This window comes from Dermacentor silvarum, chromosome 6, assembly GCF_013339745.2.
Source record: "Dermacentor silvarum isolate Dsil-2018 chromosome 6, BIME_Dsil_1.4, whole genome shotgun sequence".
In the NCBI taxonomy this organism is placed as follows: Eukaryota; Metazoa; Arthropoda; class Arachnida; order Ixodida; family Ixodidae; genus Dermacentor; species Dermacentor silvarum.
The window spans coordinates 99,162,608-99,173,314 of record NC_051159.1 but is presented as its reverse complement, the minus strand read 5'-3'; the positions used below and the strand labels follow the sequence as shown (position 1 = coordinate 99,173,314).

Here is a 10,707-nt window from a genome sequence, read left to right as displayed (position 1 = left end):
CTTGGGAGCAACTACAAGGCGACAAGAGAAGCAGCAGCGCAAAAAAAAAAAAAAAAAAAAAAAAAGGCTAAGAAATAAATAAATTGTGCGCCGTTAGTGTAGGAGACTCGCCGCTTTCCGAGCAGTTTGTTCGCTCCCTTGAGCGGCCTCCATTCTACAAGGGGCTACGCGCGTTGTCGCGATTGACGCGCAAAAGCTGTCCCTTCCTCTTTGTTCTTTATTATTATTATTATTATTATTATTATTATTATTATTATTATTATTATTATTATTATCGTCTCATTTTTTTTCCTGCCTATAACCACTTGTACTGGGCGCAACAAAGCGATCCCCATTACACGGTCTGAAAGAAAGTCGTAATGCCATGCACAACAAGCCGGAGTTTGGCGTCAGCCTGACTGTAACCTGACAATTAAGAGATGATCCTGTTTCGTATTCTTTGTGTGTGTCTCGCTTTTTCTATAAGCGAGGCGTGTCCCGTACGCGTATGCTCACACCGGAAGAGACATGACAGGCTCTACGACGCGTGTCTGATTTGTAGTGGGAGCCCCTGACGCAGTCAGGCTTGGCTTCTTCTTTTTTAATGTCGGTGGGGTTGAAGAGGAGGGGGATGCATTTCTTGCGCAACCGGCAGAGAGCCATTCTCCGTATATGTGATTGCGCTTGTGCGCGTTGTATAGGACAACCCACGCTGCGGAGCTATAGACGGACGTGGGGGCGCATTGTATTGCATACCCGTGTTGCCGAAGCAGCTGTTGCAGTTCTGTCCTCTTCTTTTTTTTTTTTATTGTTTTTTGTTCGCGTCCCGATCCAGCCCCCCCCCCCCCCCCCTTTCCTCCTCCTCATAATGAAGGTATCGTTCGAGCGTGATTTCCTTCCCGACGCGTGTTGCTTCTAATTGTTGGCGGCCTGTAGAGCGACGACAATGTGGCGCATGAGAGGCTTGCTTTATGGGCCGCCTCTGGGGTTTCGTTCTTTCAATCCGTGTGTTTTTTTTTTTTTTTTTTCTTTCTTTCTTGTCTGCCCCATTTGGCTGTAGTATAAGCCGTTTGCGTATATGCGGCCTTTCGTTCCTTCTTTCTTCTTCTTCTTTTTTTCTTACTTTAGTTCTTCGCTCCGCTTTTTCGTGTCTCTCGCGTTGCATCCGCAGAACGTCCCGGGCGGTTTTGTTTTATCGCGTGACGGTAATCCGTTATGCGGAGCTGGCGGCCAGAGTCGCCCCCGAGGCCCCCCGGTCCCTCCAGCTGCATCTTCTTTCCGCGGGTAGCAGCTGCATGCCGCGTTGCCTGCGGGAAAATATTTGGGCTTTCGCGTCCGCCGTCTGACAGCGGTTCGACGAAGTGTGTGCGGCTGGGGGGATGCGGCGTTTGTCTTTCGTGGACCGAATCGGAATGGAAAAGAACGAATAACAGCGTACGAAGGTAATTAGCGCTGCTCATCTGCTCTAACGGCCACAGGGCCGTGATTTCGGGCATCATACCTTTACAAGAGAGAGACACAGCTTACTATGTTAACTGGAGATGTTATTATATGGGTACAGACTCGACTTACCACTCTAGGCGTAAGTGTGTGACGATGGATGAAAGATAATCAGGGAAAAAACAGAAGAAGAAGAAGAAAAAAAGAAAAAACATATAAACTAGGGCAGAAATTTAGCACCGCTGGCTCTCTAAGTATGCGATACTTAGACATGATGTCTCGATAGCTGCGCGCGCGACAGTTTTATACGGGCAACCTTGCTCGTTCTAATTTATGAAGGTGACGTTTCTATACGTCGTATAATTATATCCGATTTCGTGGACGGGCTGTGACGCGATAGCGTATGCTCAACACACCTAGCATTTTCTGTGAGATACTTCCAAAGTGGGTCAAGTGCGCCCAAATCACGCTATAAAGATATGCTTGACCGAAGGTGGGACCGTCCTTCTGCCACCCAAGTGCTCCGAATCGATCGTATGAGGATTTTTTATAATAGCATATACCATAAATGGCTGAAGCCTCTAGTTCTAGCCCGAGGTTCTGCCTCGTTCGCCCACTCTTAATGACTGATAGCATATCACATGTGAATAGCTCGATGAACTGAGCCTGTAGGCGACGATGTCATCACCGGTGTATGAGCGATCGACGCTGTGGTTCTCTGTTCGCCCTTCAATCATTGACGCTCTATTGGCTTCTGCACTTGTCACATGAGAGTTTTCAAATGAACAAAACGTGGCATCAGTGGGCACAGAATATGCGCAAGCTATTGTAGAAGTGACGTGTGTGCGTTTCAGAGAGAGGGAAAAGAGAGAGAGAGAGAGAAAAGAGCTCACCGCGGTACCACGAAAAAGTAAAGCGCAGACGTGTGTGCGAGGTGCATGGACGTATCAAGTATCGGTTGCGTGTTGTGCCGCAGCGCTTCGACCGCTATGTGTGCGCGTGTGTGGCAAGAGTGGCAAATGATATCGAGTCACGGAATGCCATAATACACGGCCACCAGTAGCTGTACGCACCCCCGAATAAGCTTATGCAATGTGAGCTTAGTCACCGGTAACACGAGGCGACTTCCACGAATCACGTGTGTCGGTGCGTACAGACGTCCGTGCACGCTTGGAGTTATTACACATATGCCGTGCAGGCCTTGACGCACAACGCACCTAGCGCGACCGGGAAGAACCATTGCCGCAGCGGATCGATAGCACGCTGGTTAGCCTCGTCTCGTATCTGTCCGAGATATAGTGAGACGCTTGACGGTAAATTCAATCCGATGCGTGCGGACGAGAGCCTGTTTATAGGCTGGTCCAAAACATGCCTTCCTACTATAATTGCTGGATCGAATGGCCGGCATTGCGTTGCGATTAGCCCTAACAGCCCAGCACCTGAGGGCTGACGTGCATTCTTCGAACCGTAATGTCGGAATGGTCGGCCGACTTTTCGTACACTGCAGTGGGACATGCGAATGGCTTCCAGAGATTTTTAGGGGCGAAGCACCTTAGGGCCGAGCCTTGTCCCTCGTCGTCCGTTGTCCGTCCGTAGCTCTGGTTTGCATGGAGACCGCTAGGGGCGCTGCGGTGTACAAGGGCTATAAAAGCGCTGTGTATACTGTACACATGTTCAGTATATATACATATACGGGGTATTCACGGTTACCCGAATGATCCCCCGGTGCTTCACCCTTCCATCATTCCCTTAGTGGATATGCGGTGAGTTTCTCTTTATGATCGCGTCGGGCAGCTCGATAGCACATTTCTACTCATTCTTCGAGCTTAATTATTCTGAGACAGACGAGGAGATTATAGTTTCACAGCAAATCTAAATGCATATTGAATATTTAAAGAAATTTCGCTGGTTAACATTGTAAAAAGTCAACACGTTAGAGCACATATTGCAAATTACAAATTGTAGCCGGTTGAGATCGCAAGTCGTATACATTCACTATGAATGAATTCGGAGACCGGCACAAGATACGAAATATGCGGTCCCAAATTGTGCGACGAAAGGAATTTGCGTTCCAGTCAAGTTTGTCCTGCACTGCATGCTAAGGATGGCGTCGCCGAGGTTGGCTCGGCTCGCACCGCTTTGCGTGGGCGAAAGCCAAACCTCCGGTCGCTCGATTTCCCGAAATCCGCATATGGGGCAGCGCAGTTGAGTCGTCAGGTAAAAATTGTGCAGCAGAACAACGTGGTATAGTCTAATGAATTTGAATGATGTACGATGACATCAAGCATGTTAACGTGATTAGAGAGGTGACTCTAGATTGCTATACGGATTCCAGTTAACGGAAGAATAGGCTGTATATAGGGAAAGTGTACACGGTACATAAGTTATGAATTATTGAAATGTGGAAATAGTAAGGTAAAGGGAGATGAATATGGACGACCCCCATTTGCGGCAACTTCGCTCTTTTCATCCACTTTCATTTGCCTTTACATTATTATAACTACTCTTCAATTAAACACCACAGTTAATTTCCCCTATGCTTTTTCGCGCTACATTGTCTGTCTCTTCGTGTGGTTGCGACTTACAAAAAGTTTGGCTAGCCCCTTCGGATCCCCTTATTGTGCTCTCGGAACGTATGTTAACTACATTTTTTTTTTTTTTTCAGAATCGGGCGCGACGCGTCCGCTTAGAGCGTATACGTGGGCCTCTGTCGCTGTAAATGAGTTCACAGCCGGGAGAATTCTGCGAAAATCATCATTTTCACCCTTGAGCTATATGACGGCGTTCCGACCGACCTTTGGAAGGGGGGGGGGGGGGTCACCGTGTTGCGTCAGCCGCGCACACGCGCTGTTACACATGACTCGCAGTCGCACGCCATGCACAGCGCGCTCCGTTTCGCGCGAGCACGGAGCGGTGGGAAATTAATGTGTTTTCGATAAGGAGCTCCGAGCACCGCGCGCGGAGATTTCGCGGAGATAAGCAGTACGCGCGCATTGTATTGTGTAGGCGCGGTTCCTGGCGCGCGGCCACGGCGCGTGTATATATTATGCCTCTATAGCGATCGCGCCAAGAAGAGTAGCGGCGCGGCGCTCGCGGGCGCATTTGGCAGTTAAGTGGATCGCGCGTGCTTCATATGCGGGGAGCGTGTTTGTGGGGGAGAACAGATTGATCTCGCCGAGAGAGAGCCCACGAGTCTGCCGCGTGCTGCCTCCGCAATGGCAGCGGAGCTTTCTTCCTCTCAATTTTTTTTTGTTTTGTTTTTTAAGCCAAGCTTTATAGGCTCACAAGTGTCGGCGGTGGTGGTGGTGTCACGCTGAAAAGTGGGCCGATCCTAGTGGTAGTGCAGAAATGGTCCAAGCTCAATAGCAGCACATACCAGGGACAAAAAGAGAGAGAGAAAATGTAAGAAATAGAGAGAAAGAAAGAAAGAAAATCACCAGAAAGGTCAGGTATATATATATACCTGACCTACCTGACCGGCGCTGCTACATACGCGACGAGCTTTGCTTACCTCCATTTTGTCGACAGGGGAAGGGCTGGTGATTTTTTACCTGGTATGCGTTCACTCCCGTCGTCGTTTTGATGTCATCAGGGATCCGTCGCAGATAATCCCAAAAATGCCTTGCGAGAGTTTGATAAAGATAGAACACGCATGCAGTGTATAGAAGGCGTGTAGCCGCGGTGGCTCAGTCAGCTATAGGGCGTTGCGCTGCTGAGCATGCACGAGGTCGCGGGATTTCGATGGAGGCGAAATGCAAGAAACGCCCGTGTGCTTGCGTTGTAGTGCGCGTTTTAAAGAACCCCAGGTGGTTGAAATTATTGCGGAGCCCTCCACTACGGCGTGCCTCATAATCAGAACTGGTTTTGGCACGTAAAACCCCCGAAAGAAGAAGAAGAAGCTTTGGGACTGTGTAAACCGCCGCTGTCGTTGTTGTTCTTGTTGATGGCCAAGTGCGAGAAAAGGCACGGAGACCTAAAGAAGAGAGAGTGAAACCGGCAGAACGAAGTGGCCAACTCGCTTCACTGTCTGTCAATTTCCCGATGATTCTTTTTAATAATTCGGAAGCTTGCGGCTTGGGATTCTAACGCTAGATCATTTCGTATGCGACCGAAACAGCTGCCCCCCCAAAAATTGGCAGCGCGCACATTATTGGCGAAGGCGGCCAACGCCACGACATCTCTTTCGGGGGAAATGATTTCTGCATTCGACCACTGTTTAGGCACGAGTCGACGGTCTACGGTGAGTGGGACAGCTTTCGTGTTGAGGCGGTCGAAGGCCAACCTCCTATACTTAGATTATATGCCGTTAACACTTTCTCTGAGGAGACATGCCGATTTCACTATACCGCCAGTTGTTAGTCATCGCCACTGGTGTGTGTTTCTGTGTTCTCTTGTCGTATAGTGTTACGCGCTGTAGCCCCTCCTCCCCCCCCCCCCCCCAAAAAAAAAATAATAAATAATAATCAGCGGTCGTATTTCGTAAAAACTGAATTCTCTTGAAGGAGACAAAAATAACGAATTGAGAAGGAGAAGGAATAATCAACTACGGCCTCATCTTTATATACAACGTTGTAGCAATTGGAACGGGTCCTGCTCGAGCCCGTTCGACGGTATATAAACAACAGCGCTGAAAGGCTCCTTCGCGTATCAGCGTTGTTATACCACGGCCGCTGGATAAAAAAAAAAAAGTGCTTATTATTATTATTTTTTTATCCAGCGGCCGTGGTTATACTATATACACGTACATCGAAGGATCGTCGCGTTTACGAAGGCCTGGCCGATGGCGATACTATAGGGATAAAAAAGAACAGCCGTATCTCGCGACAGTGTTATTGCTCCTCCACACATATACATAATGCGCATTCAGCGAAGTGCACGGTGCACGGTTGTTGCAACTTCAGAGGTGAATAAATGAAATTTGGTAGGAGCAAAAAATGACAGAAAAAGGAAAAAGACCAGCGCGCGCTGCTGCATACGTCAATTTATAATTTCAATCACGCGTGTTTTTTCCGCAAGGTTCCGCGAACCGCACGTGCGCTCGCGCTTATTAAAAAAAAAAAAAAATACTACCGCGAAACAGGAGCCTTTATACATGGACAGGTTCGCCATGCTCCAGCGTCGCGCTCTTATCATTGCTCGGACGCTTGATTTATTGCGAAGCGCGAAATTTGGCGTCACAATCTGTATGTACGCTCCATTTCCAAGTATCGGGAAACTGTATCTGCAAGGAAAGGCGGGAAGAAAGAAAGATAGAAAGAAAAAAAAAAAGATATTAAGAAAGCTGCCGGTGCGTGGGTTGAGAATTTTGTTCTTGTCGGTTCGCTACCAGGGGAAAATGGAGCGAGAACGAGACAAAAAAGAAAAAAAAATATATGAGGAAAGAGAACGAACGGGACACGCCGTTTCGTCATGCGTATACGAGGTCAAATCGTTCTCTGTGTGACGGTTGGCAGCTATATATATATATAGTGCGACTGACGCTGGTCTGCTCCGGACCACCGTTAGTTGCACTTGGCCCCTCGAAAAGGCAAGACGTGCATGTGTCGAGCGAGCTCCTGAACGACACTTTGCAATGTGGCGAACGTGGTCACATATAAGCGTAGAATTTCAATTCTGTCGTCGTAATGGGGAGGGCCGCATTTACGGGGTTATGAGCCATTGCTTAAGGGGGGTATGTCTGTCTTACGTGACGTACAGATTTAATAACATAGGTGATACGTGAGTGTGTGTGCGTACTTATCATCACGATGACCGCCGATCAGGACAATAAATATGTTCGACCTTTGTCTTTTCTCTTGTCACACCTCTGTGTCGTGCGCTAAACAGCTTCGCTGCTCATCCACCTTCACAGATTGAAATGAGTCATGATTTTCTTTTCTCGTTCGTCCGTGTTTTGCTCAAGTCGTTTGGGTATATTGTGCGCTCACTGGCCGTCATTCTGCGTCGTGGATGCGTGCCGACGTCGAGAAAATGCGATTTCAGTGTTTGGATGAAATGTATCCCTTCGTCCCGATTTTTTTTCCACCGCTCTGTGTTTCCCTATATGTTTCCCTGAAGGAGCAATGGGCTTTCGAGGGTCGCCGGTCAGCTGGCGCATGTTTGCTGGCTAAATGCGCGTTGCTCGCTCCTCCCATTGAGTTAACAATAATGCCGTGGCAGCAGTTTATGTAGTTCCATGATTGCGCTTCTCCGTGCAGTGTTGGGGAGCTTGCAGCTGTGGCCCCCGGCTATAAAAGAAAAGTTGCAGTTTGGCCCAGGAATAGCTCTAGCGCCGTATCACGTTCAACTGAGAAAGGAAAAGGGAAAAAAATGCAATAAAAGAACATTTACTGCAATATGGGAGCAGTCTGCTTTGGAGAAACATCTGTATATGTTGTTTTTTTTCTTCTCACGTCTTGTTAGTAGTAATTGTAGAAGGAGGAGAAGGAGGCGTCGTTTTGTTAGTATTTGGCATCTATACGTCGTCCTATTTAACTCCTTTCGCTTTGATACTGGTTTATTATTGTTTCGCGCACCGGCTATGGTTTGTGAATTTAGCGCCTTACCGGCTCAAGCGGGCTTGCGTTGCCAAAATGGCTCTCGCTTTTCATATATATATATATATATCATATATATATATATATCCGTGATCAAGCATCTGCAAATCACAGGTATGAAGAAGAAAAAACAATTCTGTTCCTTACAGGAGCAGTTGAGCCTTTACGAGTGCATTATAGTGTTTGTCTGATGTACGCTTCGGACCGCCGTGTTCAATTTTAGGCTGTGTGACTAAGGCTTTGAATAAATTTGTCTTTTTTTCCCGGAACCCGTGGTTCGTATTGGCCTCGAGCGCCACCACTAGAGAGACCGGCGCTGCTATCGCTATGACGTAGAAAGTGACATCACGTGACTCGCGTTGGTGCCTTCGCGCCTTTGCCGCAGCCAGCGCAGCTCATTGGTTGGGCGATTGAAGCCTTGACTGTAGGTTTGTAGATAACATTTGTTATTCCCAAGGCAGCAATTTAGTTACGCACTTTTACAGCATGGTTTACTGTGCGGTGCCGCAGTGCCGGATATATTCGGATCACCGAGCCCGGTGTGAGTTTTCACGTGCTCCGCATAACAAAGCGGCAGCGAAATGCTTCGCCGATAAAGTCACTGAAAACGAAATATTATGACGATCGTATAGGAGTCGAGCGAGGGATGCACACAGGACTTGTAACGTGCTTGCTTGATATGACATCAGTCAATGCATTCTACTTGCATGCGCGCAAACGGCGGTAACGCGGCTTGAGGAGACAAATATATAAGCGGTTGAAGTTTCGCGCATTATAATAGACCAGTGATCAATCATCATGCAGCGATTATTCTGGAGAAAGTGGCAAGCCGCACTCCCCGCGACGAATGCTGTGAACAGTACTGTTATTGCGGAAAAAGCGCGTATAGCTACTTTTCAAATCAAATCAAATCAGTTCGCATGAAAGATCATGCGAACTGAATAACCAGTATGAAAGCATCAGGTTGCTCGTTCGCTAAAAATATTTGCTGTCCTGCACGTTAGACGGCATGTACGCGCTAGGTTGTATAGCCAGCCAAGACATCACACATACGACGCTTAAAACATGCAAACACTCGGAATTAACTGTGGCTTAACCGCGGGAGACACCGAACACTTCGTAGCCGGTATCACGTGATGTCGCTTGCTACGTCACGGAGAGGTGTTGGCGTCAGGTCAACCGCGCGCGCAACTCTCAGCATCCCGCGCAGCGTTGTCGATTGCTTTCTTCTTTCATCGTTCTGCAGTTAATATAACGAACTTCGAGCACTGCCTCGCCAAAGTGGTGCACAAAGAAAGAGAGAGGGCGTGCGTGGTCGTCGGTGAATGAGGCGATGAAAAATGAGCGAGAGGGCCGTTCCGCGCATGCCAAGTATACTTTTGTGCATTGTGGGTGTTTTCCTCTTTCATGGTTCCGACCTATACTCCTCCGCTGCCTCCGCCGCCATTGTTCTCGTCACTTGTCGACCCTCGTCGTGTTTTTCGTTGAACTTGAGTTCAACCCTTCCCTCTTTTGTTTGCGTTCGGATCGTATGACACCGTGAGAAAGGAGCGACTTTCACCGCTCACTGCGTGGCCAACTTTGATTGCTGTCCTCACAGCGGCGTCATTCTCGAGCAAGCAGTGACGGCGGTGCCCTCTCCCATTGTGCCGCCCTCTCTCTTTCTGACGCACACGCACAGCTCCTTCGGGTGAAGCTGCCTTTTCTGCCGCGCTTCCTTCCTTCCCTGCCTGCCGCCGGCGCTGCGCGTCTTCTTCTTGTACACTCGTTTGCCTGTTTTCTCGTTTCCTCGATTCTAGGATGCCCCTCAGCGCTTCCTCGCTGATCGATTCCACTCGTTGGTGCGCGCAGGCGAGCCCGAGTGAAAGAGGAGGACGGCGGCGGTGGCAGCAGCTGATGCTGTCACTCCTCCCTGTTCCTCCAGCTCGCTCTTACCCTGCACCGTATCGTTTCTGCGAGCAACGTTCGCGGTCTTGTTTATCTTCGCGTTGTTCGCCGCCGCCGCGCGCTCGCATATGCGCACTCCTCTCTCTCTCTCTCTCCATGTTTCTCGAATCCTTCTTTTTTTCCCTCTCCCACCGTTTCCGACCGTAGGCTGTGCTTCGTGTCGTTACAGAAAGGACAAAAACAAAACGCCCGAGAGGGAGGGAGATGGAAAAGGGGAAAAAAAAAAAAAAAAACACACCATTTCCCCACCGCTTCTTCGTTTTCTCTTTCTCCCCCCCCCCCCCCTTTTTTTTTTTTTTTTAAGGTACCGATGAAACGCTTCACCAAAAACTGACGTTTCCTTCGCGTTCACCCTCGCTTCCAGCGTTGCTTGTGCCTTCATGCTGGTTGTAGAGGCTCTCTTTAGGGAGCCTATGCAGTAACTCTAGCTGGTTGTTGTTGCTGCTGCTGCCGCTGCTGGTGCTGGTACTCTCGAGAGCGCTACACTAGCGGCCGGCCTGCCCTAGGCGGCTACGTTACTTTGGAAGACCCGGGAAGTGGGCGTGCCCATTTCGATCGGTTGTTGTTGTTGACCTGAGTGGTTGTGGCGCATACCCACAGTGGGGGATAGGCAATGAATCAGGTGGTTATATTCGGTGTATAAAAACAAGGGAATTAACGATTTGATCGGTCCCGCCGTTTTCATCTCCTGCTCCGTCGTCATCCTTTTTTTTCTCACGTTATCTCCCTCCATCTCAGTTTCTCGTTCCCTTTGATTATTATTATTATTATTATTATTATTATTATTATTATTATTATTATTATT

At 48.6% G+C, this 10,707-nt stretch overlaps 1 protein-coding gene across 3 annotated transcripts in view; it reads left to right on the top strand.

Annotated features, from left to right (window-relative positions):
* LOC119455757 (protogenin-like) overlaps window positions 1-10,707 on the top strand; it is a 261,095-nt gene that overhangs the window by 60,651 nt on the left and 189,737 nt on the right. The gene's annotated exons all lie outside the window — the stretch shown is intronic.